The 6,568-nt window shown below is 55.4% G+C and overlaps 1 long non-coding RNA gene and 1 gene segment (V, D, J or C); one reads left to right on the top strand and one right to left on the bottom strand.

Moving 5' to 3' along the window:
- LOC110406371 overlaps positions 1-6,568 on the bottom strand; it is a 40,290-nt gene that overhangs the window by 31,264 nt on the left and 2,458 nt on the right.
- LOC110406380 overlaps positions 1-6,568 on the top strand; it is a 17,098-nt gene that overhangs the window by 8,199 nt on the left and 2,331 nt on the right. The window contains exon 2 of the long non-coding RNA XR_002443458.1: positions 3,034-3,086. This is a non-coding gene — a long non-coding RNA (uncharacterized LOC110406380). The remainder of the gene's footprint in view (positions 1-3,033; positions 3,087-6,568) is intronic.

A 6,568-nucleotide genomic window follows, 5' to 3' on the forward strand; every position in this document is an offset into this window, starting at 1 on the left:
GATGGTTAACGTGTTTGTGGAGCCGGATAAGGAACCGGAGAATCGTGAAGGGATGTTCGAGGGTCTCTTGGTGTCACTATGGATCACAGTCACAGCACCACTACCAGGCTTCTCCTGGAACCAGCCATACTCATGGCTACTCCTGGAGCCACTGATCCCTGCTCTTGTCACAGGGCAACACCTGCAGGAGCAGTGAAGCTCTGGGACCTGGTGTACACGGTGAAGGAGAGTGGTAGGAAGGAGAGGAGACCCGAGAGCCAGGCGGAGAGGAAGCGGGAGAGAAAAAAAGTACCTCTTTGACGTGCACGGTCTCACTGCCCTGGGGATGAGTGCCATCTTCTGGCCACCACCGCTGTCAGAGCCACTGAAGTAATAGGCAGTGTTGTCCTCAGCTTGGACCATGGTGATGGTTAATGTGTGTGGAGCTGGACTGGGATCCAAAGAACTGTGACAGGATGCCTGAGGGTCTGCTGCTGTTACCCTGGATCACAGTGACAGGGGCACTACCAGGTATCTTCTGCTGGTACCAGCCATAGCTGTTGATAATCCTGGAGTAGATGCGGGTGTCCTGCTGTCCAATGTGTCTCTATGGACTCTGGTGCCTCATCCCGTTGCCTGGAGGGGGTGTTGCGTGTAGGGCACTTGCTGATCCCCATTCTCTCTCCTCTCCCTCTCCAGGTTCCCTGGTGCAGGCAGCACTGACTCAGCCGGCCTCGGTGTCAGCAAACCTGGGAGGAACCGTCAGGATCACCTGCTCCGGGAGTAGTAACAGATATGGCTGGTTCCAGCAGAAGTCACCTGGCAGTGCCCCTGTCACTGTGATCTACAACGACAACAGCAGACCCTCGAACATCCCTTCACGATTCTCCGGTTCCACATCTGGCTCCACAAACACGTTAACCATCACTGGGGTCCAAGCCGAGGACGAGGCTGTCTATTACTGTGGGAATGAAGACAGCAGCACTGATACTGGAACAGTGACACTGGGAGATGAGGAACTATTGTACAGATCTGAGTTAAAAATTGCGATTTTCACCCTTTCTGACATGGCTGAGGAGGTCTGTGAGGTGGAGACAGATTTACGTTTTCTCTGCATGGCCATGTTTATAAATGCCCTCCCCACCATACCTAGATGTCTGAGAGGTTACTCTGGCTGCTGAGTTGCATTGTACCTGTCCCTACAGAGGCACAGCTCTGTATCATCCCCATCCCTGTTCCTTGTTGCTGCTGGAGTAGCCTCTGTGCTGAGATGTTCTGGACTGGGCTCTGATCCTGCAATGTGCCACCAACATCAGAGGGGAAGGGGCCACAGGCACTACAGAGGATCAGAGCTCAGCACAGAGCATCCCAGCACAGATGCAGCTCCAGCAGAATATGGACAAGGGCATCAAGTGCTACAGGCAGAGGCTGGGCATGAGGCAATGCTGTGCATCTTGTTGGGACATGTACAGGTCACCGTGCACAGCCACCCACGCTGCAGGGCAGCGAGGGCAGGGCTGTGGTGGGGACCTGTGCCTCCATCAAACAGAGAGAGCAAAGACTGGCGGCTGCTCTGTGCACAGATAGGAGGGTTGTGTATCACTTCCTCAGTGCTGTGTGTCACCATGGGACCAGCATTGCTGCTGTCTGTACTCCCACAGTAATAGACAGCCTCGTCCTCTGCTTGTACCCCAGTGATGGTTAAGGTGCCCGTGGAGCCAGATTGGGAACCGGAGAATCGTGAAGGGATGTTTGAGGGTCTTTCATCATTCCAGTAGATCACAGTGACAGGGGCACTGCCAGGTGACTTCTGCTGGTGCCAGCCATAAGGATTGCTACTGCTACCCCCGGAGCAGGTGATCCTGACTGTTTCTCCTGGGTTTGCTGACACTGAGGCGGGCTGACTCAGTGCTGCCTGTACCAGGGAACCTGGAGAGGAGAGAGAGGAGAAAATGGGCCTCAGCGAGTGTCCCAAACACACAGCCCTCCCTGCACTGCTGGGGGATGAGGCCCTGTGCCCAAAGACCCCAGCCAGGTGCACTGAGTCTGCTGTGCCCTCCCCATCTGGCACCCATGGCCTGAGGACAGAGCTGGGGACCGTGCAGCTCCTCTGCAGCTCTCATGCCCACACACATCCCTCTGCTTCCTGACCCAGGGAACTCCTGTGGACGCAGCCCACGATCTCCTGCCTCGGCTCGTGCCCACCGTGGAGAGCTGCATCCCTCACCCTTGTCCCGGCATCTGCATGGGTGCTGGTGTTGGGGATTAGAAGGGGGACAAGTGCAGGCTGCTGGGTGGCATATTGCAGCCCTGAGAATTTGGCTGGGGAAGAGACTCAGGCCAGAGGCTGTGGGTGCCTGCACTGCCCCAAAGTGAGCTTAAAGGAGCTTGGACCCAAAGGGAGCTTGGTGACCCTGCACTCAGCAGGGGGGCTGAAACTCTATGATCTTTAAGGTCCTTTTCAACCCAGGCCAATCTGTGACTCTGTGACTGATTCAAGCAGTGGTACTAGGCAAACAGAGAGAGCCCAGGACGAACAGTAGAGAGCACAAGGGAGGGTCACCAAAGGGATGCAGGGGAGAGAACTGGTACTATGCTGATGTGTCAACCAGGTGACAGTGGCCCTCCAGCAGGGACTGAGCAGGTGCCCTTAGCAGGAACAGGGGCCTCAGTGCATGCAGGGGACACTACAAATGGTGGATGTAGGATGGCAGGGAGGCAGCCAGCAGGGGCTGGGGTGCAGTCTGTGAGCGCAGGAGGACCTGAGCCCTGCAGCACGGGGCAGGGATGGGGGTGGTCCAATAAGAAAGGGACAACTAAGAGTATTAACTGCTCCTTGCACTAACAGGAGGTTTGTGTATCACTTCTGTGTCACTGTGTTACCAGTACTGCTGCTTTCGTAGCTCCCACAGTAATAGACAGCCTCGTCCTCGGCTTGGACCCCAGTGATGGTTAACGTGGCTGTGGAGCCAGATTCAGAACCGGAGAATCGTGAAGGGATGTTCGAGGGTCTCTTGGTGTTTTGATAGATCACAGTGACAGGGGCACTGCCAGGTGACTTCTGCTGGTACCAGCCATAACCATAGCCACTGCCACCCCCGGAGCAGGTGATCCTGACGGTTCCTCCCAGGTTCGCTGACACCGAGGCCGGCTGAGTCACTGCTGCCTGCACCAGGGAACCTGGAGAGGGAGAGGAGAGAGAACGGGGCTCAGTGAGTTCCTGACACAAACACAGCCCTCCCCAGGCAGCAGTGGGATGAGGAACACCACCATTGCTGGAGAACAGACCTCACCTACATCCACGCCTCCTCGGAAGCAGGAGGATGGGACTGCCAGCAGTAACAGGGAGCAGGGCTGGGAGTGACACAGTGCTGGGCCTTTGCAGGGACAGGGTGGAGTGCCTTCTATCCACAGAATCTCCTCATGCGCCACAGCGTACAATAGGGGGAGGCCACTCACAGACAGTGCTTTGCAGAGGGGACAGGAAACCGCCTCAGATGCACAGCTCAGTTTGGCTGTGAGATAGATGGGCAGAAAAGCCTCCATTTTTAACCCCTATATATACACCTTTTTTTTCCCCACCCCTCCCTGTATCACCATACCAGGATTACTGCTGCTGTCCCAGCCACCACAGTAATAGACAGCCTCGTCCTCGGCTTGGACCCCAGTGATGGTCAACGTGTTTGTGGAGCCGGATGAGGAGCCAGAGAATCGTGAAGGGATGTTTGAGGGTCTGTTGCTGCTATCGTAGATCACAGTGACAGGGGCACTGCCAGGTGACTTCTGCTGGTACCAGCCATAATTATAGCTACCATAGCTATCGCTACCCCCGGAGCAGGTGATCCTGACGGTTTCTCCCAGGTTCGCTGACACCGAGGCTGGCTGAGTCAGCGCTGCCTGCACCAGGGAACCTGGAGAGGGAGAGGAGAGAGGGGAGAAAATGGGGCACAGCAAGTACCCAATATACACAGCCCCCCCACATAAATCAGTGGGGTGCAGAACACCACCATCAGAGAGGACAAGGGACCTCAGCCATGGGCACATTGGTGGATGGGAACCCAGCCCAGACCACCCCAGCACAGAGGCAGCTCCAGCAGCAGGAGAACGGGGCTCACAGCAGCACCATGGAGCAGAGCTGGGGATGACACAGTGCTGTGCTGTTGTAGGGACAGGTACAGTGTGGCAAAGTAAGTGCCAGAGTAACCACCCATACATCTTGATTCATCGATGAGGGCATTTACATACATGGTCATGCAGAGAGGACATAAACCTGCCTTAGCCCTACAGCTGAGCCCTAAGGCAGCTAGTGCAGAAAGCCCTCACTTTTAACTCAGGTCTGTAACTCGTTTCCCCATCTCTCTGTGCCATTCTACCAGCATTAGTGCTGCTTCCCCAGCCCCACAGTAATAGACAGGCTTGTGCTCATCTTGGAACACAAGGGTGGCTAACCATGCTTGGTCTTCTGGGATCAAGAAAAATGGCTGCAGTAGGCGGGGGGAGCATGGGCTGGGAGTGGCCAGTGACCATGGGCGCCAGCTTTGCATGGGCAGGCTGTGCTGTGCAAGGGTGGGGGTTTCAGAGGGAATTGCGGTCCACAGCACAGCCCCATTGGTGAGGGGACACACAGCTGTTGGGGTCGCGCCAGGGCCCCTCTCCTACTGGTGGTGGTTGCCAACTTCTCAGGTGCCCCGGGCATACTCACTGCACCCAGCTGGGGACTTTCGGGCACGGGGCCCTGTCCCACTGCTTTGCCAGGAGGGCTGTGTATGTAGCGCACACACTGAGCCCATTTTCTCCCCTCTCTCCTCTCCCTCTCCAGGTTCCCTGGTGCAGGCAGCAGTGACTCAGCCGGCCTCGGTGTCAGCGAACCCAGGAGAAACCGTCAGGATCACCTGCTCCGGGAGTAGCTACAGCTATGCCTGGTTCCAGCAGAAGTCACCTGGCAGTGCCCCTGTCACTGTGCTCTTCTGGGATGGTGAAAGACCCTCGAACATCCCTTCACGATTCTCCGGTTCCAAATCTGGCTCCACGGGCACATTAACCATCACTGGGGTCCAAGCCGAGGACGAGGCTGTCTATTACTGTGGGAGCTACGAAAGCAGCGGTACTGGTTATGGTGGTGGTGACACTGAGGCGTTTTCTCCCCTCCTGCTTGTTGCTGCACCGTTCCCCACAGGGGCTGAGCAGTAGAGTGCAGTCAGTTCTGCCCTCTAGGTCTGCAGCTGTCGTTGTGCTGCCTTTGTGGGGCCCCATCCATGTGCCCGTCCTGGTGGGGCATCCTGACAGCAGCTATGTAGGTACAGTGACACAGGGTGATGAGGCAGTGAATTGATGTCCAGAGCTAAATATGATGGGTTTCCGTCTACCTCCATTATGGCTGTGATTGAGGTCTCTTCTCTTCCTGTGTCAGTGAGATCTCTCCTGTGTCTGTGAGATCAGACTCACGGGGTTAAGGCAGATGCTTGGCCTCTCTGCATGGCCGTGGTTGCTAAGGCCCTCCGTGCTGTATCTTGTGTTGCAGGTGGTTGTGGCCAGAGCACCTTGTCCCTGCCACACACCCATTTCTGTTGGAAAAGGTCTTCAAGATCACAAAGTTGAATTAGCAGCCTGTTCTGACAAGACTCTTCAATACACCCTCTCTTCCAGCCTACACTGTTGCCTTGGGTTGTTATGACCCAAGGGCAGGCCCTGGCACGCACCATTCTTGAATGCCCATCGGTTTGACACAGCCCATTGATGTAGCCTATCCTGATCTGTCTGCAAAGCCTTCCTACCCTCAAGCAGATCAATACAGCTAATTGCCTAGCACTACTGTTTGCAGTTCACAGAGGGTATTCCTCATGTCCCCGTGAGGATCACTGGTACAAACATTAAACAAAAGAGAGCCCTCGGGAATGCCACTGCTGACGGCCTGCCAACTGGTTCAACTCCAGTTCACCACGATTGAACTCCATTCACTATGGCTGTCCCCACAAAGGGTTGGCAGGCACTGCCCCCACCTCCACTCCCTGCTGCTGCTGCTGCTGCTGGAGCTGCCTCCATGCTTGAAAGCTCTGGACTGGGCTCTGATCCTCCAGAACAGCCTTGTCTTCAGCGTGGATTCCCCATGATGGTTAATGTGAAGTTAATGGAAGTGGATGTGGAAATGGAGACTGGGGAAGAGATGCCAGAGGTTCTGCTGTCATTCCAGCGGGGTTTTCTGCCATTCAGCATTTTGGGCATAGAGATTTGTGGCTGGAGGCAGGTTCCTGTTCCCTCCATGTGGTCATGGCTTTCAGTGTTCTCACTTCGACGCCTCAAGTCACTGCAGCAGTGACATCACTTCACAGCTACGATTCCCTGTGTCAGTGCAGCAGCATTACTGCTGTGGTAGCTCAAATATATTATATAGCCTCATCCTTGGTTTCAACATCAGTAATGGTTAACTTGTTCTTGGAGCCAGATGCAGAAACAGAATCATAATCATGGAGGGATGCCTGAGCGTCTCTCAGTGCTGCTATAACACAGTGACAGAGGCACTGCCCAGGGATTTCTGCTGGTTCCAGCCATAACCACAGCCACTGCTACCCCTAGAGCAGGTGATCCTTAT

This window comes from Numida meleagris, chromosome 14, assembly GCF_002078875.1.
Source record: "Numida meleagris isolate 19003 breed g44 Domestic line chromosome 14, NumMel1.0, whole genome shotgun sequence".
Classification (NCBI taxonomy): domain Eukaryota; kingdom Metazoa; phylum Chordata; class Aves; order Galliformes; family Numididae; genus Numida; species Numida meleagris.